Source organism: Osmia lignaria, chromosome 5, assembly GCF_051020975.1.
Source record: "Osmia lignaria lignaria isolate PbOS001 chromosome 5, iyOsmLign1, whole genome shotgun sequence".
NCBI classification, from domain to species: domain Eukaryota; kingdom Metazoa; phylum Arthropoda; class Insecta; order Hymenoptera; family Megachilidae; genus Osmia; species Osmia lignaria.
The window spans coordinates 8,714,936-8,741,060 of record NC_135036.1 but is presented as its reverse complement, the minus strand read 5'-3'; the positions used below and the strand labels follow the sequence as shown (position 1 = coordinate 8,741,060).

The window sequence follows — 26,125 nt, the reverse complement described above, 5'->3', positions numbered from 1 at the left end:
ATGGGGTGCATGCCGCGACTTGCTTTCCTTGTCTCCTTCTTTGTCTCCCAGCTGCGTCTGGAAGCTTCATTCTGTGAACGTTTGTGAAAAATTTGAAGAACGTTCCGTTGATTTTTTAATTTTCTTACGGTGATCGAAGGCGTTTTGATCGGTTAACATTTTAATAGTGAAGAATTTATTATTCTACCCCCAAAGGACGTAAAATTCCAGGAAAAAGAGACAAGTAAAACTGGAGATTCTACGAATTCTTTCAGAAGCGAAAGGGTTAAATGTCTCCAAGGAAAATTCCCTTCCAATAAGGGATGCTCGATGGTCTCGTAATGTCGTCGATGTCGAGGCAACACATGAATATCTAAACACATGACGGTCATCGATAATTCAATATCGCACGTACGAGCACCCCTTTTTGTCGTGGCATGTCACGCTATAATGACGCGTCTCGTTCGTCGTGAAAATTTCATTCGCGTCGCGACAATGGCGTCGTTCGCCCCGTAAAGACGTTCTCACTACCGTTCGTGTCGTTCCTGTAATTTCCGTATACCTAATCACAGGCAATTTGATTGAAAATTAATTCGATCGAATTTGCATCGGCGGAACGGGAAAGATAAAATGGTAAGGATCGAGGAAAAAGGGAAAACAGAGGAAGAAGGGAAACTCGAGGGCTGTTCTTTTCTATCTATAGACGCGTTCCAGTTCGCCTTGTCGGAATTTGCAACGTAGAGAAGGAGAATATGTCCCGAACTCGGGTTCCGCTTGCTTAGACCGCTGAAACTTTGCCATTGGATCGATGGAAAGTTTTCGACTCGGCTTCGCTCTCTTCTCTTTTCGAACACCTGCGATTTATACGATCCGCCTCTTACGTATTCATTCTGAAATTACGCGTATACCGTCACTAATTTTCCAATGAAACTGGGTCATTAATTATTTTCCTCCGGGGGGTTGAAAATAATTATGATTCTGAATAAAATTGTTATAAAAACCGTCCAACAACCCCTAAGATTCTTTTCATTACCCAGTATCTATAATTTCTCAGATTCATCAGGATATGTCAGAGATTTCAACCCCAGCCCCCCACGACGGGGTGGATTTCGATTCGCGAGAAGGACGGCAAATGGAGACACCCTCTAACTTATTCAAAGGCACAGAAGGTTGGCCATACGAGCGACCATAGGTGAACACAGCAGTCGAGTGGGTGGAAAGGGTGCAACTGGGTGAAGCAGACACCAATGGCGAGTCTAGGACAAGTCGGGCTACGTGGAACGTCGTGGATTTACCTAATACTCCTGTGATTCCCGTGGTGGGGTAAGTACTCAAGGCTTCCAACATTATCGCCGGCGCAAAATGGTGTCACTCGGGGTTCACCTTTCTTCCACTTTCATCCACATGAAAGTTAATACTACCGGTAATTAAAGTTAGGTAAAACAGAAATAAGTCGCGTGTCCTCGTAGAGGGGTTGTTTTAATGACGAGAGAAAAATAGGCTGAGGAGAGAGGCGATTGAAAATAATATAACTGTGTAAAGACAGCGTATACAAACTATTTATATGTTATTATTCGCTATCTTTGTAAGACTTCGATGCAAAAAGGGGTGAGTCACGACAAATTGCCGTTTTATTCCGCGACGTTGCGAAACATTGATGAGCCACGAGTCGCTGTCACCAACTTTCACCCGATCGACCTCGGGAAAATAATTTTTTCCCTCTAAAAGACGAGGGTAGAAAAACATTTTCTGTTAATTGAACATCGTCGAACGCCGACGCGAAACTGAACGTATCAACGATACCGATAAAATTTTGATAAAATATTACGAAAACTACCCAGGAATTGTTAATTATGAGAAATTCTGTATGGGGAACAGAAGCTCGGTCGTGCGGGGATCGCGTCACGATGGCGTCCAGGGTGTTTTTCGGGGTTCCATGGGGAGGCGGTCGTTTCTCTATTGGCGCTCACCTAGCCGGCGGTTTTTAGCTGAACTGCCCCGAAGAAAGGAGCCCTTGTACACGCCGCCAACACAAAATGTTTCGCGCTGATGCACGAGCACACCCTCCGTCAGAGGAGAGAGAGAAAAAAAAAATAGCGTGGATCATAATGGAAACCCCCTCTCCTGTCTCTTTTTGCCGAACGCGTGTTCCACCCCCCTTGAACAGCACGCGTGTACCATCGAGAATTTCCGAAATATATCCCTATTGTCGGCCGAAGAATGGCCGGAATTCTCGTCGCCTTTCTCCATCTTCCATGGTTTTTCACAGAAAACCTTGGTAGATCGTGTTTCCGTGATTCTTTGAACACGACTACCCTCTGCTCCCCTATTGACACGTATTTTCTTTTTTTTCCTCGTCGAGAGAATAATTTCCGCATTCGAACGACAAGAATTTTCGTCGAATTCTTCGAGGATGGTTAGGGTAAAATGTAGACAAAATAATAATGTCCATGTCTGGAACAGATCTATAAAATCCAAGAGATTTTCCGAAACTGCACGATCTTCGATTTTCGTTACCGCAACAAGAGAAATCGCAAACGAAACGAATCCTGCCCGTTTGCCTTCCCACTTAATAACTCTTTCCTGCGGCGAGCATATCGAAAGAGAGGAGTAAAAATGGCCGTTGGGTGGAAGAGATAGGAGATAAGTCGCGGCTCATATCGGCATTATTCGAGGCCGGGAATCATGCAAATTTCACGGAGCGGATTATAACGAAGCGAACGCCGGGATCCGCGTGGATCCGGTGGCCGATAAAGAGAACACGGTTAACGAGTTATGATCGAATAATGATAAATTCCTCTTACCAGCTACCAGCTGCTCGCTGGATCGTTAAGCTCGGCCAAGCAACGTCCCACCTCGACGCGGCTGTTTCGAGCTTTTTCTCCTCGCTCCCATCGCGATTAATGTCTTCATGAAGTTCTCCAATGATACTCTCCAACAGCGAACCTTTGCCATTTTCGTTTTTTAAATCGTAGAGTGTTAAATAAAATCGCGAAGCTTTATCCAGTGATCTTTGAAAGCTTCGTGCTTACAGTTCGAACGTGGTGGATTTTGAAATTGAAAAATTATCCGATATGCAACAACGTAATAATATTCTTCGAGGCTTTCAGATCCGAGTTCGCCTCGAGAGTTAATCTAATCTTCAGATAAGACTGCAGGTAACTTCATCGGTGATCGGAGGATGTTGTGGTACAGTATCATTAATTATAAGCAATTGCTTACAAGCTTGTGAAACGTTGATAGGATCGGTGAATAGACAGGGTGTCCTATTTGTAATAACCACCTTGAATAGTTCAATCACTTTCGGTATTTTTAAATAAATTATCTTAGATTTTGACGTTCGGACAAATTTCCAGTGAATCAAGTTCGTAATTCTTTTATTTTTCACTTGGACGATGATTCAATTTATTCTTCAATGAATAAATTAAAATTACCTGAGTGAAAGAAAATTCTTAAATGGATGGAAAAGAAGAATACGAGATTTCTAGGTGCGCGTGATTTCACGTGGAACAACTCGTGTAACGTGGTGACATGTAAGGCCCCCGCCTCCCCGTCGCTACTGGAAATAACCCCTTATTATTCGAAGCACTCCCACCATAGTGTACGACCGGCAAACCGCGGTTCGCCATTACGAAACCGCGTTTCCACCGCTGTTCTTCGACGTCTGTTATTAATTCCGTGTAGACCTCGATGACGTGCCTTATGTTATAAATTCACGTCGCTGTCGGAAGGAGGAGCCGGTGAAATCGGCAGGTTCGCAGGCTAATTTCATCGTTCTCGAATGAACCGAACGTTCCAATTTCAATTAGCAAAAAATTTCTCCTACAGAATTCCGCTGCTTGTCGATCAGCCGACGATCGTAAACAGCATTAACTCGGTGAAAAAAGGTAGTCGTCGGTTGGCGAACGCGTGGCAAACAAGTCATTTCATGAATAACAAGGATGATTCCAACAATAGGGTGCAATTACAGCAGGAATAACCGGGCTGTCGCAATGCTCGCTGAAGGGCCGAGCGAACAAAGAGACTGCGAGTCCCGAATTTCGCAACGCCGCGAAACGTGACGCGGCAAAGGGACATCGGTTTGCGCTTTCCGGCCACTAACAGGCCTGTCGACGAGGGTACGGGACGTGCAGGGAGGAAGAAGATTTAAGCAGAAGCTTGTGTGGACAAGCCAGAAAATTAGCGACATCCGCATTCAGCGCTAAATCGTTCCCCGTGTTCTCCTCTTTCTATTGTCGCTAGCTCCTCGACTGTGAAACTTTTGTTAAGGCCTCGCTCGAGGGTTTTCCGCGGAACCATCGTACTTCCATGGTCCTGGCTAAATTTTACCCATTATCCCGTTGAATCGATAAACCAACGCGATTCGATCGTCGCGACATTTTTTCATTTCTAGACATTTCGGATCTTTCCATCAAATAATTTCATAAAATTCTCGCCTTGCTTTCTGTGATTAGCCAACAGCGACAGCAACAAAGTGTCCGAAGGGGGTGAAGTTGAGCCGAGACCGACGGTCCTCGGTTTTCTGGCTGTTCTGTTATTTTTCTATTATTATTGCAACGGTGGCTGGCGTTGACGGCGGTGAAGATTGTACGCCGGAGAAAGGCGCGGCCCTTTTTATTTCAACATTATCCTTTTGTGCCGGACCCAGAGAGTCGAAGGGACGGAAGCGTGGCAAAGAATTTCGCGGCTAGGCAGAGGATGAGGGGCGGCGGTGGCAAGGGAGCGGGCTTCCAGAATTCGTAAACCGGCATGAGAACCCGCGGAATGCTTTCACATAAAGACGCAACCCCATAAGACTTCATCCCCCTTTATGTGGAACGTTCTCGCCCCCAAAAAGCGCGTCCCACCGACCACCACTAACTCTCTCTCTCTCTCTCTCTTTGTATGTGTTTGTGTATACGTGAGGTAGAACGTACAGCTCAGCTACGGGATCGATGTTTCCTCCTTCATCGGGGAGTGTAGCTCGTGCGTAAAAACCAACCCCCAAGATCCACCCCAGCTACCCGTTTTCTTCGTTCACAGAACCAGTGTCGAGGGAAAGAAAGAGAAATCGCGTTGATTATTTACTCGCTTAGATTTCGTGGTTGAGAAAAAAAAAGCGAAAGAATTTCCATTTCCATCAAACTCAGCAAAAAGACGAATAGTTACAATTTACGCTAACAGTCGATTTTCACCCTTGCCTCTTTTTTGCTAGTAATCAGAGCAATCTCGAACACCGATCTTCAAACTTTATCTCTCCTTCGATTCGTCTCTTCATCGACGAAGGGTGCTGAAGTTCAAGGACAGAAAATGTTTCTTCCATTAACGGATTTGATTAGGATAATGGTTTCTTTTTCTCTGTATTTACTCCCAGTTCGGTGTATCTTGGTGTTTATTAGACCGTCTCGTTCCGTGATCCTCAGAAGCTGAGGGAACTAGAAACATTCTTCGAGCCTTTGTCCGTTTACGATCCGCCTGCCCTCCCAAGGGGTGGCTTTTATCCTTGGGCGGAGTGTACAGTGAGTCACGATAATATTCGCACTACCCCTACTCGTTCATTTCGAACGATCGCTGCCGCTCTCGTGCGAACGCGATGGAGGCGCCACCGACAGGGGTCGTCGATTGGATTATCAATGATATTTTGCTGCGAAACGGATTTGTGATATTTATGGTATTTCTATCGAAGCTAGACATTTCAAACGAAAGAGTTCGATGGAATATGAGAATGAAATTGAAATGGTGGCCGTTCGCAACGGTCCGCCGTCGGAGGGTTAACAAGATTCCGATTAATCGGTAGGGAGCGGGCAAAGAGGAGCCGACCAGCCAAGTTTTCCCGGCGTCCGAGTGGTCCAGATAGCCACGGGGATGGCTCCTCTTTCTATCCAGGCCCGTTCTTTTTATTCCCTGATGGCTGTCAGGAGCGCTGTTGGCCATGGCGCCACCATACGCGGCTCAGAAACGGTGGAACGGAGAAAGAGAAGGAGCTCTGGGAGCCGGCGTTGCGTCGAGAACGGACGAAAGTGCACGCTTGCTGGTCGTTTTTTAAAAATAAAATGGCGGCCGCGCCGAGCGACGTTGCAGGGGACGAAGAAAAGGGTGAAGAAGAAGAAGGGGAGAAGTGAGGGCAGGCGGAGAAGGAGGAAAGGAGAGAGAAGGGAGAGCCGAGAGAGGACCACCGGAGAGCCGTTCTGCGATTAGACTTACAAAACAAACGGCCCGCCGGTCCGGACCACGCAGACCAATGGCGTAGCACACCGATCCCGACAAGGGACACGAGATAATTGGATCAAGAACCCAGCGAGAGAGCGCCTCGTAATTTTCGATCGGACCAAGGTCGACGACCTTGACTCCCAGCACGCACCGTTTCGAAATCCTTGCGGATAGAATGGTCCGGGATCCTTGCCATTCGACTTACAGCTACGGAAGCTTTCGATCGATCGGGTTATCTCCTTCCTACTGGTCACCGATTGTCCAACTTAAGAATTTCCAAATTTATTTTTACATAGAAGCTTCCTTAAAAGAATACAGAAATCTTCAAGTAATTTTAAAGAGTTAATAATCCTACGCTAAAGCACCCTCAGATCTTTAACCCCACTCCAGATTACCTCAAAATTGACACCTGAAGTTTTCCTCTCTGATCCAAGTCCACCCCTAAGTCTAAGACTAAACCACCCCAAGACACTGGAACAGAAGGTATACCCTCGCGACAACGACACACATTCCATCCCTCTGGTGGCCCAAATCGTCGTCTCTCGCGCGATTAAACCAGCAAGAAAAAGAGGTCCACGATCGTTGGTCCGGGGATCGAAGCAGAAGGTGGCTCTCCACGACAACGTTAACTCTAGGTGGTGCACCCTGGAGAAGAGAGGGGTAGCAGAGAGAGAGAGAGAGAGAGGGGGGTAGGGTGTCCACCTCCTAGAAACGCGTAGTAGCCTCTAGCCTCTATTGATCGAACTGCCCTGGGCTCCAGTGGAGTGGACTGGACACACCAGCGGCAACCCCTAACCTAACCATCTCCGTAGGGTGTGTGTACATGTACGTGTTTGTCTGCACACGAACTACGCTAGCCGAAAGACGGCCAAAACGATCCTCGAGGCTGGTCATCCCGGGGGTGGCGGGACACTTGGACGCGTGGCTGGAAAGCCACCCCCTCCTGGTTCTACGAGTTCTCGCACACGGTTGTGTGCGACCGGGTAACACGTACACCCACGGCTTTATTGGACCCAGCGGGTATTGAGCGAAGGTGATCGCCTGGTAGAAAGCGAAATATGAAATTCCACCGCACACCGTTGCATCGAAATTCGTCTAAGAATCGATTCGAAGTTGAATTAAACGTGGCGATGGATTTTTCTACGGTGAATTTAATGAGGAAACGGTCGCGATAAATTCGAACACCGTTCGAACAAAGAGCCACGATGAAATCGAGCCGAAGCGTGGACAAATTATGATCGCTGCCGATTTGTTGGCTCGACGTTGGTTAACCGGCTGAATTTCAATTGCACGCGCCGCTCGATTGAGCACGAAAAAGACAAACAAGCTGGTAATAACGCGGCTCCGAACCGATAGTTAATGGAACTGTCAACGATATCGCATTATAACTGGAATTGTCACGCGACAACCGCGTTGCACGAACCACGGATTTTCAAGCAACCCCTCCGCCGCCCACCCTTCGTTTCGATGAAATCGATCGTACGATTAATCGACGAGGAGGCAGATAGAAGGAAAAAAAAGCTTCACCGCTTGTCGCGTGATCGCGAATTTTCCTCTTTTGCCCTCGCTGAGGGAAAGCTGCAACCCCTGCGAGCTTTCGAGAAACCTCCGAGGAACGCGAGTTTGTTTTGCCTTTACCCTGGGAAAAAAAGGAACGTGACTAAGCATTGTTTGCACGATCGTTCTTGAGTGGCCCCTTCGTTCCTCTCTCGTCAAATAAAGTTTCCTTTATTTTTCTCGTAGTATTTTCATCTTTGATTTTCAAATTCCACCGTTCCCGTTAATCGAAGATGAATATAATATGCGATAAGTCGCGCGGATGTAAGAAATCTCGTGGCAGAATCTGACGGGCCACGGAACAGCGACAGGAATTCCGGTGACTTTCTATTCAAATATTATCGGGCATAGTCACGACACGCGAATCACGACCGCTGGAATAGTTCATTATGGACAGTTGTATGGTAGCGGTTGCTGCACCGGAGGCGATCTATTTGCCCATGGATACCGGTTCCCCGATATCTTACCACTCGGATAATCGCTCCGGATCGCCAGCATGTCCGTACAGATTAAAGGAGTGTTCCCCTGTCGTTGATCTTGTTATTGTTTAATACCGGCGGCTGGGAAACAACAGCGGTAGTCAACTTGTAGTTGTTCGAATCGGTGTATTGTTTATTATACAACAGGAAGAAATAATACCTAAAGTCAATATGCGAAATAACATTTGCTCATAGGCGAATATCAATTTTTAGTTTTAGAAAAATTGTGGAAAATTGAATTTAGAGAAGTTTGAAAGGGGTGAGAATCTCGCGATCGGAAAACGACTAAGGGGCCATTATCGAATTCACTTAGAGGGCTCGATCGACGAGGCTATTATCGAATTTACCTAGCGTGGCCATGGTAGGCAAAGTGCATCCACGACATCAAGTAAACAAGGTTGCAGCTCGTACGAAGTTAGCCGTGCACAGGTATGCTGGCAAAATTCGGGCCAACTTGCCATTATCGTGAAACAGCATTGTCCCGTGGCCAACGTGGACGTTATTGAATCGAATTACGAGGAGATCGATCCTCTGCCAACGATTTCTTTCCTATAAAAATGCTAGAAGAAAGATTTTAAACGATGACACTATACGATATTGTTCCAAACTGACCCATGACAGTGTGAATTCTTCAAAGTCTATTTAAATCCAACTCATAATTCCATAATTCAAAATTCTTCTTAAGATTTACAAGAAGAATAAATCAACAAATCCTCGTGTCGTGTCCATTCCTCTTTCCAAATCCTTCCAGAAAAAAGTGGCGTTGTTGAACAACCCCGAAAGGCGCATGGGGGTGCTGTAGGAAACACGCGTCTACGTCCCCGTATCCAAGGGTCGATTTTGGTCGTACTCTGGTCGATAGGAATGGAAGATGCTAGGCGTCCCTTCCAGGCGCCTTTCCCGTCATCTATCACTCGTCGCTACTCACCCCCTTCGCGTCGCGAGCAAGAGGGACGCGGTTGGGAGGAGGCGTCGAGCCACGGGGTCGTAAGTCAACGGGGGTGGTGGTTATCAGAGCGTGGAGGACAGAGTCCGTGGAAGCTGCCGCGACTCCTGGACGTTTTACTGGACCGTGAAAATCAAGGACGAAACTAGGGATCTTGTACCTTTTTTTATGCGCTCTTGAATTTTCGATGAAACTGAAGAAATATGTTAGCGACAAAATTAATTTTCTAATTAGCGAGAACTTCTAACAATTTTCAAGAGAACCACGGTGGAAATGAAAATTTTCCAGGAGGTTTCTTAGCCACGATATTTGGAACGCGACCACTGGGGGTGACAGAAACATTTGCGAGGGTTGTTTTCGTGGGTTCGAAACGAAGTTGGTTAGTTTCTTTCTGTAGTTGGTTTTGTTGATGACACCGACGTTGTAACCATTTATAGAATTTAAACAATTGTTTCCAAAATACCAACCCCCAAATATCATCCCTTTCTTGTAAGATGCGTAATAGTAATGTTTTCAGAAACGAAATGTGATTCGATCCAGGCGAATGTTTAAACAAACGAGCAATTATCTTAACTCGATCTCGGATCTTCAGGGTGTCCTGATCCTGAATTATCGGCCTCTTTCTTCCGCAGGTTAACTCGCCTTCTTCTTCAGCCCGCTCTCCTTTCTCTTTCTTTCCTCTCGTTAAGGCCCCATGGCAGGATCGTTCGGGGTTCCGAAGATGTCGTCGGCCCCGACCACGTAAAAAGCACCCGGGGACACGCATTTCATTTGCTCCTCGTGTTGAGCGTTGTCCTTCTTCGTGTTCTGTCGACCGCAGCCCCCTTTGCTAACCGTGTTCGTGCCCTATGGGGGTTACTGTATACATCTCGAAGATATTTCTCATTAAAATTAAATTTTCATATTTTCTATTTAAATTTATGACACCCTTCAAGGATTCAGATACAAAACAATCATCGAAGTATCCAAAACAGACAAACTCTCGCTTACAGATCCTGACGAGATCCAAATAAAACATAACGTACCCTGTTTACCTACCCTACCGTACCCTAACGGTCCACCCTAATTCTGTTCATCCCTCGCTCACGCGAATCCAGTCCGCAGCTACAAACAGCTCAATCAAGAAACCGTAAACAACCGAAACGTAGGATCAGGATCAAGTCCCGAGGGTGAAAGAAGAAAAAAAAAAAAAAAAGAAGAATCATCTGACCCGATCTCGACCAATCCCTATGCTCGACGAGTAGTCCTTCAGCGAACGAGTGTGCCGCAAAAATCGACGGTGACATAGATTCTATAAATCCCTTGTAGAAGGAAGAAGGCTGACGATTCGAGAAACCGGGTCTCGCATTCCACGAGATTTTTTGCCGTCCATAGGAAGGAATTAAAGGATAACGCTACGCGACGAATCCTTTCTACCGGCTTCCCTTTTTCTTCGGTCAGATCTACGGCCGGTTGGCCATAGGCTGGTACAATACTATTGTCAGAGGAACAGAAGGAGGATGCGCCGAGCCAGACAGTCGTAGAAACCATTTCGCGGACGGTTGATAGCAGGACAATAAACGAGCGGTAACCAAGCGGACAGGCAGAAGTAGCGAGAAGGTTCAAGCGGGCAGGATCTGTTTAACGGGATGATCCGTGCGGAAAAGAAAGGATCGCGGCCGACGTCGATCATTTTTCCCAGCATTTCAGGCCTAATTTCCTTCTGACAAAGAGAGCACCCTGCGCAAGCTTAACCCCCGTGGAACATTGCCCTGAAAGCAAGCTTGTATTCGAAAGCTGGTGTACCAATTACAGGGTCGTACTAGAAATATAATATTTCTTATCTTCCTGTTTTCGAAGATTCCACCTTGCCGTGCGATACTTTTTGTCTAGTCGAGCGAGTACTGCGTTCGAATATCTTCAGCTTCGTCCTCTGAAGCGGACCACGGGCTTCCCTCTTCCTATTTCCCTGCCGGAGGACTCTGTTCGAAGATCGGCTCTCCTTTGATGTCCCTATCGCGTCCTCTTTGTCTTTGGTCCGCTCGTACCTCGCTTCTAACCCTTCCTACCTTCCACTTCTGTCTCGTGTGCCCCTCTGTCGTTCGTTTTTCTGTGTCGCGCGTGCGTTCCCGATGATTATGGTGATGCCGTGTCCTCGTGCGTGAGCTTCTTTATGGTTGATTGGCTCGACCGTCGACGTATATTGCCGCGAACGGCTCGGCACCGCCGCGATAAAGCGCGATCACAGGACTGCTATGGGAACGCTTTTCAAAGGGACGTCACTTGGTCCGATTATAGGGATTCTGAATTGCGAAATGGTGAACTTTGGTACGATTAGTACGTATAATTCTTGCATCGATTCACGCTTCTTGAAATTAATAAACTACTTGTAATTATAGTTGATTTTAGACTTATTTAAGATCGTAGGTTATTAATCTAATTGAATATTTTAAAGATTTAATTAATCCTCGAATTAGTCGTCGAGTATTTTCAAGAACATGAAAAACACGGTTCGAAGCATCCCGAGCTGATGCTACGAACAACACTCCGTCCATCCGGAAATCGTGAAAACATTGGAAAAGAAAGGAGCTCTTTCTTCCGGAATCTCGTCTAATTCCTCTTCTGAAAGTTACACGGATGATCCATCGGTATACGGGCCATTGTGCCGCCGAAGGGATTTGCGAAATTCGAATAACAAGGCCAGAGGAGTGTTTAGGACGACAATAGTAATGGATACGTTTAATCCAATTGCCGCGGAATGGGTGCCTGGGCCTGTGCCGACAATGACTAAGCAGTACCCAAGGCGGAGCGTGACAATGTCGAGAAATATTGGATAAGCGTGACGGGCCAGACCTCTTGGCCAGGTAGACAGGCGACACGCTTAACCAATTTCGGGGAGAATGGGGTCTAAATTTGCTTAAAATTAGGCCTTCTTAGGCGCCCGTTTTGCCCGAGTGCTCGCTCGATGACCGTCTTTTGCTCACCATTGTCGCGGAAACCGAGACCACTCGAGACTTCCTTTTGTGACGAACGGAAAATAGAAAAAACGAATTTGAAAACCTGAAGGATCTTTTTCGGTAGAACAGTATTCGCCTGTATCTTGTCCCTTTGCGGACCTGTTTAACATGTTTCGAATAACAAAGCTGGATTTGCAATGAATGGTTCAGAGATTTCACCATCTGAATGGATGATACTCGAAAGAAGACTATTTTTCGAACCTCCGATGAATGTAGTTATTGGAAACCTCTATCGGCAAACGCAACTATCCAATTTTACAAAATCATTTTGGAAATCATTTTGGTACCCCGAGAAAGGCAGCACACACAGTCGGTCTTGATCGAAGAGTAGACCGGTCCCCGATCAACGATCGCGCCGATTTATTCCGTCAGAACGACGAGCTGGCTGCCCTTTGTTCTCGGTGACTTACATCGATAATCCCGCTCGGTCCCGACACGGTGGCCCCTCCCGCGTCCCTCCGTCTCGTGGCGCAATATCTCGACGGCGAGGCCTGTGGCACGCATAAAGGCAGCAACGGCCCCTCCGCTGGGTCCAGGGCTTGGTGAAACCGGCGCTTGCTCTCCTCTCTCGATCTCTCCGTCTCGCTCTCTGCCGGTTCACCGCCCCCTCGCTGCCCGTCCGTGGCTAACAAGAGGATTCACCATTCACCTGTCACCGGGTCCGAGGGCGGTTAGTTATAGTTTATTTATCGTTTCCACGTAGGCTGGTGTTTGAAATACGTTTACACCGCTCGTATGTTCACCCTTTCTTTCAGTGTGGGTATGGCGCCGGCGTGTGTGGTCCGGCGCATACCAGCCACACGCGGCACGGACAACTATTGTCCGAGCGTGGTGCAGCGTGCACCGGTGCAACCCGCGGACAGTTGCAAGCCGCGCGGACCGCCGAGAGATGTCTTAAGCAGATTGGCCAGGACGCGCATGAACCGACCGCCGTGTAATCGCGCTCCGGCTACGTACGCCTGCATTTTTCAACGATTTTCATTTTTCCGTGCACTTGCGGTGCATCTATGCACCATAGATTAGGGCTGGATACGTTTTGGGTAAAAAATTCGGAGGTTAAGACTTTGGCGAGTTTATTTCACTGTGAAACGCTTCTAATTCATTCCACAGTCCATTTTGTATTCGCCCAATTACACATGTCTTAACGAAAGTGAAGCTGACACGTTCGAATTCTTGTAATCCGCTTCCCAACCACTCTCATTTTCGCCAGGACGATGTCCAGCTGCATGTAAACAGACATCCATTAGCCCGGGGTTACTGTCTCATGTTCCCGGTTGTACGCATTGAAATCCAGCTCCATGGACCCGGGTATCAGTCGGCAACAAAGCTTTCCACCCTCGTTTACCGAAATAATTAACGTTCGAGGAAAGGTAGAGGTATTAACGGGACGCGAACATTAGGGTTATCTGATCAGCAGATCTTGGGTGGACAAGAGACGGTTTGGCGTTGGGTATTTCCAGCGGTGTCCTAGCCCGTCCACCGCAGCAAAGGGTAGTTTCTTCGTGGCAGGAGGGGGTGGACGGTATACCTGGATATCATAGGCGAACGTTTGACACGTGATGACAGCTCATGGCGCCACCAACCCCCTGCAGTTCCACTCTCCGCAGGGGTTCTACCTCGGCCCCAAGGATTCTTTTGTTTCAGGCTCATTAACGTGTTGCCAAACCCTCGTCGTTCTACCTTCGGGGAGCGTCCTGGTCCGTCAACGACCTGGTCGAGAGCCATGCGTCACGACTGCACCCTGCTGCACGTTTCTAACGGTCGAGGGGATTGAGTAACCGAGTGGTACGTTCGTGGAGGATACATTTTTTCCACAAGAAATTCCATAAAATCGTAGAGGAATGCAAACAACGAGGAACGATGAACGTCGCGTCGCGTCGATTGATCGGTGGGTTCTGTTATTGGCTCTCCCCTTGCCTCGGATAGGGTTTGCTTATCTTTGTCCCGACGAGTTAGTTTTACGTTTCACGTTGCACAGCAGGAGCCAGTGGCGAGGTTTCGCTCGAGGCGAGGTACAAGGTAGATCGTGTTGGAGGAAATTAGTGAGCTGGTACAGCGAGAGGATCAACGATTTAGCCGAGTTCAAGTGATAAGGTGGTTATCTTGATCTTACAGAGAGAAGATAATACCTGGACAAATGCTACAGGTTCCCTAATTTCTGTCGTTCAATTTTAACGAGCCCGGAGATAAAGACGGTTCCGAATCATCGATCGGACACTAAGAAGCGCGCGAGAAGGTGGCGCGATCGCTCAACCTCCAGTCCGAGTTTAATCGTTTTTTCTTTGGTCGGTTGCTTTAAAGAATCGCAGCTCTCCGTGTAGCCGCGTTTCGTCGGACAATTCACGAGACGCTGCGGTGTTGTTTCTTGCCCGACAGAAGGAGCCGCGACCGGCCTCTCATCAGCTCGCCAGGCTCGGCTCATCAGCGTAACTTCGACTGTCAGCGGGGACAAGCGGCCGGTTGAAGTGTTTATCGGCGATGCTTGCCGACCGTACAGTCCGGCGTTACAAGCGCCGGTTCGTGTCCGTCGTGTCGTACCGGCAAATCACCGAATCGACCGCAGGACGCTGTGGAATCCGCAGCATTCGGCAGCGGGACTCTGGCATCGGGGGATCGCCGCGACTACCGGCCGTTGAAAAGACTGGAATTGCGGTCGTGGCGTGCCCCAGACCGGGCCAACCTGCGGTTCCCATCGATCTCCTCCTCTCGCTATTCCACGTCCTATCGAGATCCGCCGAACCGTTTGATCGTCGACGACGGTCCTCGATGAACGGTGAACAGCAACGAATCTTCCTCTTCTTCCTCCGCTTCCGTGTCACCGTTTCCAAGGAAGATTTTACTCTGCCTTAAATGCTAGAGATTCTGAAGGTTTGCTACGAGGAATGTTGAAGATACCCAAAAGCCTCGAAGAGGATGAACGTTGATCGCGTATCTACCACCTGTTCAGTATCAGAAATCATCCTTATCAGCTTCTCTCCCAAGTAGCTGATCATTCTCAGCTGCTTGTATCCAGCAGCACACCTAACAGAGCAATCGAACAGCAAGGACGGACCATCCCACGACGAAGAACACGGTCCCGGAACCTATTGCCGCGAAAGCTATTGACGTGGATCTCGATCCGGGGAATGGAAAAGCAGCCCGCTCCTTTAGGTGGTCCAATAATAAGACAATAAGTTAGGCGTACCGGGCTGCTCGAGAGCCGGTTGATATCAGTGTGGGATCGAAATGCGGCATAGAAGAGACGCGTATGCGCTAGGGAGCGAGGAAGCAAGCAAGCAATATGTTGGTTAGGAAGAGGAAGAGAGAGGAGGGAGGGAGCCGATCGGAACCCATGCCGGACGAAAGCAAGTGGTATGCCCGGAGTGGCGCCAGAAGTCTTTCCTCGTCCTTCTAGCTCCCTTGCTCGGTCCATAGTCATCTTCGTCGCACCCTGGGCCATTATCCTCCAGCCGGAGGACCGCTATCTCCCTTGGCGTCCCTCTCGAAACGGCGTCGATCCAATTCTCTCCGCGCAGCCTGCCGGCAGGAACTGTGGCTTTCGACCACGGGGGAACAGAAATTAATAATCTCTCGGCGAAGAGGCGCGCTTCATTCTCTCGTTCTCTTCGTCCCTTTCTATCCTGTTATGTCTAACTGGTTGCATTCCACTCGTTAAGCAAGGGAATCCGCGTGAACGGCGTTGTGGATTCCGATTCTTATGTAGTCGGCGTCAGTTCCCATCAAGACTGACTAATTAAAGGGGACTCGTCGTGAAAGGAGGCTCGACGAGCCGGACTTTCGACTTGTGTATTAATGGGATACCGATGTCACGATCTTTATGACCCGGACGATCTATCGAACGGCTCTTTATGCATAAATAACATCGACCACTCGTTTATTCCTACAACCTGCACCAATTGACCCTCGTCATCCCTCTACCGCGTCAGCTTTTCGCGCGATTTTCTCGCGTTCCTGGACGCCCGATTGACCCGTCGACGCCCCCATTTTACTTCAAAAGTCTTTTGATCCATCCTCTACCTTAGATCGGTACCCAAGTCTCTCGTGACTCATAGTATATTTTACATCATTTTTCTCTGCCTGTAATGACACCAATTTCCAGAAGGTCATCACAGTTCACACGACGTTCCATGTAACCGATTCTATAAACGTACGCTCGGTACCATCTTCGGTAGCCGGCAACAAGCAGGTCACCCGTCCCACCCAGCCAAGCGGCGGACCCTCTCGGCGAGCACTTCCTACGCCGGGGAATCACGGAGCGTCGTAAAGCAATTAACAGTTATGGTAATAATCGCTAACGATCCCCGGGGACGGAGTGTCCCCGGCGCGGAGGTACAGAAAAAAGGAGGAACGGAATCGGTGAGGAGATGGAGGCCGAAAAAGGAGTGGCCTGACTGCCGGGGCTAGGCAGAAGGGCGGCGGCGGCGGCGGCGGCGGCGTCTAGCAAGATGGAAGGGAAGAGCGATCGAGCGAGGATTATACGACTGGACATTTCGGGCATTTTTACGAAAGGGACGCGCAGGAACGCGTGTTCTATTAGCTAAGACAAAAGAGCGGCGCCTAGACTGAGGGCGAAGGGAGACGGGATCCCGAAACTGTCCGACAGCGTTTATTTATGCGGCAAACCGCGGAAAAAGATGTAAGTCCTCGGGGGCCTGGTGCATTCCTGCGCCAGGTCCAGCACGCCCGACAGGGATATTATCTAGCAGGATATAATCGACGTGTCCTCCGACTCGTAAGGACATATTTTTACCGAACCGACCTGAACCGACTCGAGTGGCACACCTGGGCCACTTTGCACTCTCTGTCATCGTGTCCATGGTATGATTCATTTATAAATCATTACTTTCTCTATCTATTATTAATTCCTTAATTATTTCGCGATGGAAAGAAAGGAAAGCGTGAAGAATGAAACCGATACCGATTTCTTCCTTTATAGAAATTGAAATCATTTTATGTTTAGACTAAACTAGGGGTAGATTCACCCTAAATCGTGTTTAAATCTTTATTTTAAAAGGTTGAATTTAGGTTTCTATGGCCTCTCGATGAATTGATAATCCAGAGGGAGGGTCTCAGAGTAAATAAACACAGGAGGGGTGGAAAAAGGGTAAAATAGATTTATCTTATCTTTCATTTAATGAACTATCCAGGTTTGATTTAAATCGATATTTATTGCACGTTTCTTGGAATTTAACTGACCGTTTGCAAGAACAACATGGTGGGACGGCTTTCCAGCACGATCACGGTCGTTTTCTTTGATTTAATCTCGCGCAATGTCGCGAACGAGAGACCGGCCACGCGCAATAAGCGATGCACTCTCGCGCAACTTTATCGTAATCCATGCAAATTTATTCCGTTCGTCTCAAAGGACTTTGTTCCGGGGCCGATCCTCGATATTCCTCCCCTCCCCCGCTCGGAAGAAAGTAGAGATCTTGCAGTCGAGTTTTTAATGAATAAAACAAACCGACTCGCTCGTGCAAATTCACTACTTTTATGCTCGGAGAGAGGAGGAAAAAAAGAACAGGACACGTCAGACGTCGCGTCATTGATTTTATTAATGAAAATAGGATATATTGTATTTTAAACGTTACTTTCAGAATATCTTCCACTATGAATTTTAATTAAGCTTAGACTAACAATGAGCGCAAGTTTTGGAAAAGGATGGAAAAGGGGTGGCTATCATGAAATGATCTTCGATATATGAAGTAAAGCTGGCCGAGCATCGTGGTCTGGCTATTAATGAACGTAGCGTTTCGAAGCGAGCACCGTAAACGTTTCCAAGCGAAGTCCTATGGATATTTGCGTGCCGTCTCGTGGAAAGGACGATAATTATGGGTGGCGCGAAAGCACGTAACGTTCGTGTTACCGTAAATTGTTGGTCGAACACGGCATTGTGCTTCTGGAAATCGGTGATTAAAAAAAATGAGAACGGGGAGAGTGTTTTCCCTTCGTTGCCTCATTTTCAGGGAACAATGGATGGAAAGATTTTCCAGAAGAAATGAAAATCTTGTAAAGGACCATTGCAACGGTATCTTGTCTTACACCCTTCGATGATAATAAATATGTTTACTCGTACGGTATCGGTGGTACCGATGATGTATTCATGCCAGAAGCAAAGATAACTAAGAACGGATAACTCGTGCGATAAATTCAATCGTAAAACAAGGATAACTCCACGTAGCGAAAGATGGACTCGGTATTTCAGTCGCGTTGATGATTAATCGAACGTAGCCGGGATCCGTGACACAATCAATTCGCGAAACGCTCACGGACGTGATGCTGCAACGCCGACAGCGTGACTCGATGCGTCGCGTCGTGTCGCATCGCACGCGCTCCACGCATACACATGCAACGTTCGCATTATGCATTATTCCCGGCTGGATTACAATGACAATGACCGCAATAACGATCGAGACGGATCGGAAGAGAGGCGAGAAGGGGACGACGGGACAGCCGACAGCTCGGAAAATTGCTAACAAATAATGCAGCCGGCAGCCGAAGGGGGAGACGAGAACGATACCGGGGTGGATCCGTCTTCGAACGACCCCATGTTACGAAATCAAGCCGGTGTGCATCCTTTCGCGTATAATCGCCCGTGAGACACCCTTTCTCGGACGTGACCCACTGTTCGAGAAAAATTGCGCGATCGCCACCGGCCTTCGGATCATCCTAAACAACAATGAGAACTTGCTGTCGAAACAGGAGTAAAGGGATACTTTGATTCTTTGATTCAAAGAAATAAAAATTGTATGTATATCGAAAGACTTCCATAGATTTTTCTCTGATTTATAATTAATTATACGTGAAGGATAAGACACCTAAGGCTAGAAACAAGGAACAGTGATCCAAGGCTGAAGGTTTTCCATCGGATCATTAAACATTGACCAGTGACGAGCAAAGAAGAAGCAATCTCCCCGAGGAGAATCTATTATCCCATTTTTTTCACTTACGTCCTCTTTCCAGCCGGTGAAAAAGCAACCGCACCCTTCGACCTAACGCAAAGCTCACCCTCTAACGAAGTCTCCGTTGGTATATCGATGCTCCGAGAGTAGATAGAGGAAAGACTGTAAAATTCAGGAAGGAACATTAGGGAAAAGGGGTGGTATCATCGGTTCGTTGATCACCCCTTGGGTGCTGGTTTGAATTAGGGCCGGGGCAGCGGGGTGAGCCGTGTTTATTGACACAGGAAGTGATTGCTGCGCCTATGGATCGAGGGAGACCGGTTCACGGAAGACACTGATCGCGCTGCGCTAGAGGAGAGGGGCGGAGGGTGAGAAAGGGAGGAGCCGGTCCCTTCGGTTGACGTATTTGCACCGTAATCCCATGATAAATCGTTGCAAGGGCCCTAGGATAAGCTCTATTAATTTTGCGTTATAAAGTCGAGTGGCCGCGTTCACCTGCGTCGAACTTACGTTATGGAGACGTAAAAGATTTTTAAAAGGCCAACGTATTTACTAGCAATTCCCCCTCGGATGTACCCGTGTTTCCACGTTTACGGTGCTGTTAAAATTTAACCCTCTCGTAACATTACCGAGTTTTATTTCTGGCTGTATTTTTCACGTTACGGTTTGCCTCGAGTGGATCCACAGAATTATTTGATACATTCGATAAGGGTAGGAAATAAATTTTTCAATTTTCTTTAGAATTATTTTTGAATTCTGAAATGAAGTCCAATCAAATAAAAAGAAAGATTCTCTGAACCCGTTCCACAGAAGTCGTCCCTATCAACGATCAGCCCTGGTGCGAATGACAAATGCCCTTAGAACCGCAAACGTCTTCTTCCCATCAATCTGACGGTTGAACGTTTCGCGTAGAGCGTTCTTATCTCGTCCAGGCTTGATAAATTAATCGACATTAAGGGACATAACGCCAGCAACGTCAGCTAGATTCGAATCGAGCCGATTGCTTGGACCCCGAATCTTCTCTGGACCCAAGTTTCTTTCACGATAGCTCATCTAGGTGCGGTGAGATCATCAATAACCTATCTACCGGAATATCTAGGCGTACCAGGAATCACTCCAGAGTTCCTGGATCATTTTTATTTATATAAGACCTAGATTCCCAAGCTGGCTTCTGACCCCCAAGGGAGGTCCTCGGGAATATTTTTCATCGCAATTAACACACCTCGAATATTTCAATTGTTTTTCATACACAATAAAGACGAAACCCCGTATGTAGGCTCTCGAACCGACGCGACAGGTACATAAAGATATACAAGTGCAGACGTTGCTCGCCGCAATTCGGTCGATCCTCGACGTGTAATCACGTATGCAAATGGGGCCACAGGGAGGTTGTGTGCGTGCCTGCCGGGACGGGACGGGACGTTGGAGTAAATGCGTAACTGTCGATATCGCGGCCGTTTCGCACGCTGACAGGACAATGTGCACGCGCGACCGCCCGCGAGCTGGTAATTTGTACCGTAAGCGGGGGAAACGTCCGGTTATGCTCGCAGCTATCAACCGTGGCTGTTACGAGCAGCGATAAGTGTATTCTCGTTTCTACTTCCTAAATTACTAGCTAATATTTATCACTGTAATTTTCGAAAAATGTCTGACGCAAATGAAAGTTGAACAATTTCGAAGTACACAGATAATTTCTTATTTGTTCAAAAGTTGCTCCTCGAACCTTGAGCTTCGCACGGTGGTAAACGCGTTGAATCGAATTCTCTAGATAGGAAGAGGGGTAGTTCTAACCGTGGATCTGTCTCGCAGACATAAATCAACAACTGCTAACCTCGTCCTGGGAGAGAACTGTTACGTTTCCACGGACAGATAGAGCCGACGCTTTATTATACCGGACACAATTGCGTGTTGCTCGAGCGCCACGTGACCGGCGACTTCCGGCCGTAGTTTGGGTTCCGCTCGCTGACGCTTCCTCCCGATTCCCCTTCGATCGGTTTTTCCTTCTACGCAACGGGTGACGATGATCGCGTGTCAGGTCCACGATGATGCTGAATGCCCGACACGCGTCCTCTTCCTGCCCGCGTCTTTCGTCGTCGCGCGGATTGTCACAACACGAATCGGGGTGGCAGAGGATTTCAGACAGGGTGAGAAACGAAAATGTATTTTCAGAGAATGCAAAGCAAAATTCGATGGTTAAAGATATGGAAAATTGATTTTTTGCAATTGCTGTTTAAAGGGATTTTTGGGGGAAAATTTATAAAATTTCCTAAAAAGGGTTGTTAATCAGAATGTCTAAAAGGAAAAAAATTCAGCCAGGCTCAATGAATTCAGGAAAAAAGGAGATCTAGATAGCCCGCAGGGGAGAAAATCAGTGTAATAGAGAGATCAGGGGGGAGAGTGGTGTGTCGAACCGATCGGTCATGGTGTTCTTATGTTAATACCGCGACGGTTCTGCTTTGCTTTTCTATTCGAGCATCCCTGTACCCGCACCAGCGTGGCGAATCCTCGAGTTTATCGCGGGGGTGTGTAGCCACTGTAACCACTAAAACCATCGTCCGACTCGGGGTAGATGGTGGCGAGGGGAATAGAGCCTAGGACGTCAGTGAAATTTAGTGTTACGTTGTGGGAATGAGAAAATCGATAGAACAGAGATCAGACCTTGGTTAAACGCGTCGGAATCGAACAAACAGATATAAAAGAAAATTTTAATGATTCCTTGGATGAAAATTTTGTAATTAATAACACAGAAAATCATCATCAAAAATAAGAAGACACAAAATAAAATTATAAAGAATTTATATTCTATAAAGTTTCTAACTATCAAAGGGTGTCACTTGGCTTTTCTAAAATCAAAGATAGAAAATTCTTAGATTGAACGGATGAATAACCTAGTAATTACTAGCGGCAACACGTTCCCGCGCACTGATAGAAGCAGCGGTGCACCGAATTCAACGCCTCATCCATCAGCAACGGTCAGCCATTAACCCCAGTAGGGCTCGCCTAACAGGACCCTGTCGGTCGAGCAGCTCGAATTATTAATCGCGTTTCAAGTCCGAATCAATCAAGCAACCGACGCGCGAGAGGTTCGATAACAGCGGCGAAGACCACCCTCAAAGACCGAACCGAAAGGATAGATCCACGCCGTTGAAGCCGGTAGTTTCCGCGATTGTGAGAAACCATCTTAACCTGTGAGCCTAACAGCGAGAGAGAGAAAGAGAGGAGTGTAGAATTTCTCTCTTTTCGACCTGGGCAGAAGGGAGAAGGCTGTTATATCCCGCGGTGGTTGACTCCGGCACGGTGGTCCAGGTCAACAATTCATAATCGTGGCTGCGACCGAGTAACGAGGAAAGGTTCAGCGCCTTATCCGAGGTTCTTGCATACAAGGTGGCTTTCTTCGTTCATCTCGCCGCTTCTTCTTATTCTTCGTCCCCTGATAAGATTGGCAGGTATGGTTTCGAAGACGCTTTTCAAGAAAACTGAAGTTGTGTCATAGACGATAATAAATTAGCTTCGATTGCTGGTACTAAAGCTTTCACCCTGAAGAAAATACACGATTTACAAAGTGACACATTTTAACCTACCCGTGCAATTATTTGATATTTTCATTCAAAGAGCTCATTTTCTTTCAAGGAGAATATGTTCTTGGTGTAGGAAGGAAAGTTCGAAAGTTCTTCAAGGTTATCTCAGGTATCGAACCGGTGAATAAAAAGGAAAGAGTCACCCTGTACAGACGGAAAAGGAGGAACCGGAGTGAAGGGGTGTGGGGTCATGAGCGAGAACAAGAGCAAGAACAAGAGAAGCAGGTAGGTCGTAACGTGGGGCACGGAGCGTCTGGGGCCCACGCTCTGCCGCGCCACGACAAGGTGGTCCCGGGGCTCCAATGGGGCCCGACTCGCGAACCTGGGGCCCCGCACGAATGCCCTCGATTTATGAAGCACGAATTAAATACTATGATCCTAGTCGCCCGCTGCTGTCCGTGCTACGGACCCCTGGTCACCATCAACTCCATAGAAATTGAATTCCATCGAGGACATCCTGGCTACCGATCAGGAACCATTGATTGATAGAATCGGGACAACTAAAGGCGAGTTTCAAACGGGCCTTTTATGTATCACAACCTATTCCTTGGCGATTTTTAACCGACTAATTGGTGGTGCTTTTAATTATAAGAACTGGTTCGACCGGGTCCAATTATCTATGGATTTTCTAATGAAATTCTTATCATTTCTTAGTGAAAGCCTTTGGGATCGAAGATATAATGTTTTATATAAAGAAAATTTTGCTAAGGAACCCAGCTGGTCAATCTGCACCTCGACCAGTGATCCTCTAACAATAGGAGCAATCAATTAACAGGAACTGGAGAGGATCAGCTGTGCCAGGTCCGTGGAATGATGTGGCAGCAGGAGAAACGAGCCGAGGCTGGTTCATTACACATGCACGCTCCTAAAACCAATTCTAGCTGTGGTCCGGTGCGCGAGGGCTAACGAGACGTCTATATTATTATGCCGTCGGAAGAGCGGCGCGACGTGGGTCCCAAAACGGGCAGGCTTGCGTCGGATATTAGCCGCGGGGCCCCCTCTCGTGAGGATAGAGAGACGAGGAGAACCATTCGGAGCCGGGGACCACCGTGAAAGAAGGGAGTACTCTCTGGACCAGCAGCTCCTCCTCGCTTCTTTCTCTCTTCCTTTCTCCATCTTTTTTTTCCCTCACTCCGCCTCGACGTCCGCTCGAACAGTTCCAAGCGGACGCGAGTTTCCTCGGCTTTACAGCCTGCTGCCTGCCAATAACCGCGAACACGTAATTTCCTACAGCGCCTGCCGTACGCATTATCCTCCACTCTTTTTGCTGCCTTTCTAACCAACCGGAATTTATCGCGAGCAAACGTCAGTTCGATCACCACCCCGACGATCCTCGGACACCACCTTGGAAAATCACCGATTTCGAACGAACCGCGAGGAAAAGAGTTCCAAGAATTTCATTCTGATCATCTATTATAAATATTTAGACGAAAGGTATCAAGTTCAGAGGATGATCAACATCGTTCTACTGTTTTAGACACGCCTGTCGATACATGGTTGCATGCAGCGAATCAGATGCACAATGTAGATCGAGATTCTGCCAGGAGGGAACAGGTTTGATACAACGAGCCTGCCCAAGTCGACGATTGCACCTGCTTGGCAGGTGTTCCCGAGCTGTTCGCGACGATTATTAACCGTCTAATCATGGTTCTAATCGTTAGACTTGTTCAACGGGAGCCTTTCCTCTTCCTTCGTACAACGTGCCAATCAATTCAATTGTTAGACGATAGAATTTCTATCGGTATAACATGGTTGATCCTCTGATCTTCCACCATCTTGGTGAGAAATTGGGACCTCCATGAAGAAGTTTGATAGCACGTTGTTCAGGAGAGAAAGAAATGGCCAATGGACAAGGTGGTCGGGCATAAATTTACGCCAAGGGTCGAGGAGGATCAGACGGGCAGAAAATTCGACGAGCATCATCCTTGGAAACGCTGATGAACGCGGATGGCGCTGGGCAAAAAGCGGCAAAGAAGTTTATGTCCCCCGTGGAGGGACGTGTCGGCGTGACTCTCTTCTGGTGGGTAATTAAAAGACGCAATTGTCACGTTAAGGAATTAATGTCCGCCGCGGTGGCGAGGACGTATTTATTAGCCGGGTCCGCGAATCGACGCCGCATAGGGGGCGCTACACGATTCGAAATGGAATTCCTTCGTTCGACTGGTCCCCGGGTCAACTGAGACCCTTTCGACAGTCGACAATGGCTCGTGTGTGTGTGTGTACGTGCGTGCCGGTTGTCTTATGTTTTAATTGTTCTCCGCCGCCGCGTAAATCCTAATTAAGACTGAATTATTTGGCCCGCGTAGCGACGTAAGAAACCGCCGATTCGATCGCGAGAATTCCGCTTCCAAGGACGATCCGTTCGATCGGACCTGGTCGCAGGGTGCTGCCTCGAGGACCCCCCTGCACGTCCTCGCCATTGCTGCTTCGTGTTCGACGTCCTTTTTGCCTTCGGCTCCGACGCGATCCGCTTTGTCGCGGACCGACCGCTGGGAATCGCCCGGCACCCAAGTGTCGATTTTCTTCGAACCGCAGGGAAAATAAAATATCAATCATTGCTGCAGTTTCTTTTTAAATACAATGGTCGAAGCGAATAAGACGCTCAAAAGACAACTATTTTTTAAATTTTCGTGATTTAGTTCATCCTGTAATATCATTTCTCAGGGGTTTCCCATAAATATAAGGGACACGGGAATGCGAGGGAAGAGAGCAGAAGTATCCAGGGACAAAACCGAAAAAAGGAGAAGTCCATTTGACAAATTAGTACTAGCCAGCTTCAGGTAATTTCCTGGGAACTTTTAGTGCTCGTTCTTCTTTCTAAACCGCCCTTCTCAATTTCCTGGCTCGCGTATGCAGCCGAGTCGCCAGTATCTTCTGCAAATGTGCTTTGGAATTCCTTGCTCGTTGCGTCTCCACGCGACGGAATTCTCGTCCGCAGACGGGCATTAAATGGTCGCGCGTGTGCGCAGCGTGAAATTTCACCCTCTCGCTGCGCCTGGAAAATTCTCCGCTCACCTACCCCCCGTACGTTCTCTCGCTGAAGAATGATGGATCACGTTGTGGCGTGCAAGAAACCTCGTGCAACGTAACAGGGAAATTTTGTTGCAGGAAGCGGAGACTCTTTTTGTACTTCCTTTACTCGAGGCAAATGACGAGGAAGGTTTATTGAAGGGTGCATGCAACGTTCAAGAGTTTCCAGGTTATACGGCTCTTTTGTTCGAAGAAAACGTAGCTCGATGATCGTTTCTCTCTTGGAAAATTTAATTTTTCACAGAGAATACTGCGCGATAAATTAAACTGAACTAAAACTTGGATATTCTTTTTCTGAAACTTAGGTAGGAATTTATAGGACACTTTTTTGAACATAATGGAAGCCAATCGAACGGTTCGATAATTGGAACATCGGTTGTTCGATGATGCAGAGCGGAAGGGTGAGTTTGGAATCGATTGAAACGCAGGAAACTCGAGGCGCCTTTAACAAGGATACCGTTTAAGCTCGGCC

The 26,125-nt window shown here is 47.6% G+C and overlaps 1 long non-coding RNA gene across 6 annotated transcripts in view; it reads left to right on the top strand.

Moving 5' to 3' along the window:
• Positions 1–26,125, top strand: part of LOC117605019 (uncharacterized) — a 49,240-nt gene that overhangs the window by 6,219 nt on the left and 16,896 nt on the right. For 2 of the 6 annotated variants that reach the window (XR_013062216.1, XR_004581550.2), the window contains exon 3: positions 1,034–26,054. This is a non-coding gene — a long non-coding RNA (uncharacterized LOC117605019). The remainder of the gene's footprint in view (positions 1–1,033; positions 26,055–26,125) is intronic. The other 4 variants (XR_013062217.1, XR_013062218.1, XR_013062215.1 and 1 more) reach the window with 4 other exon arrangements.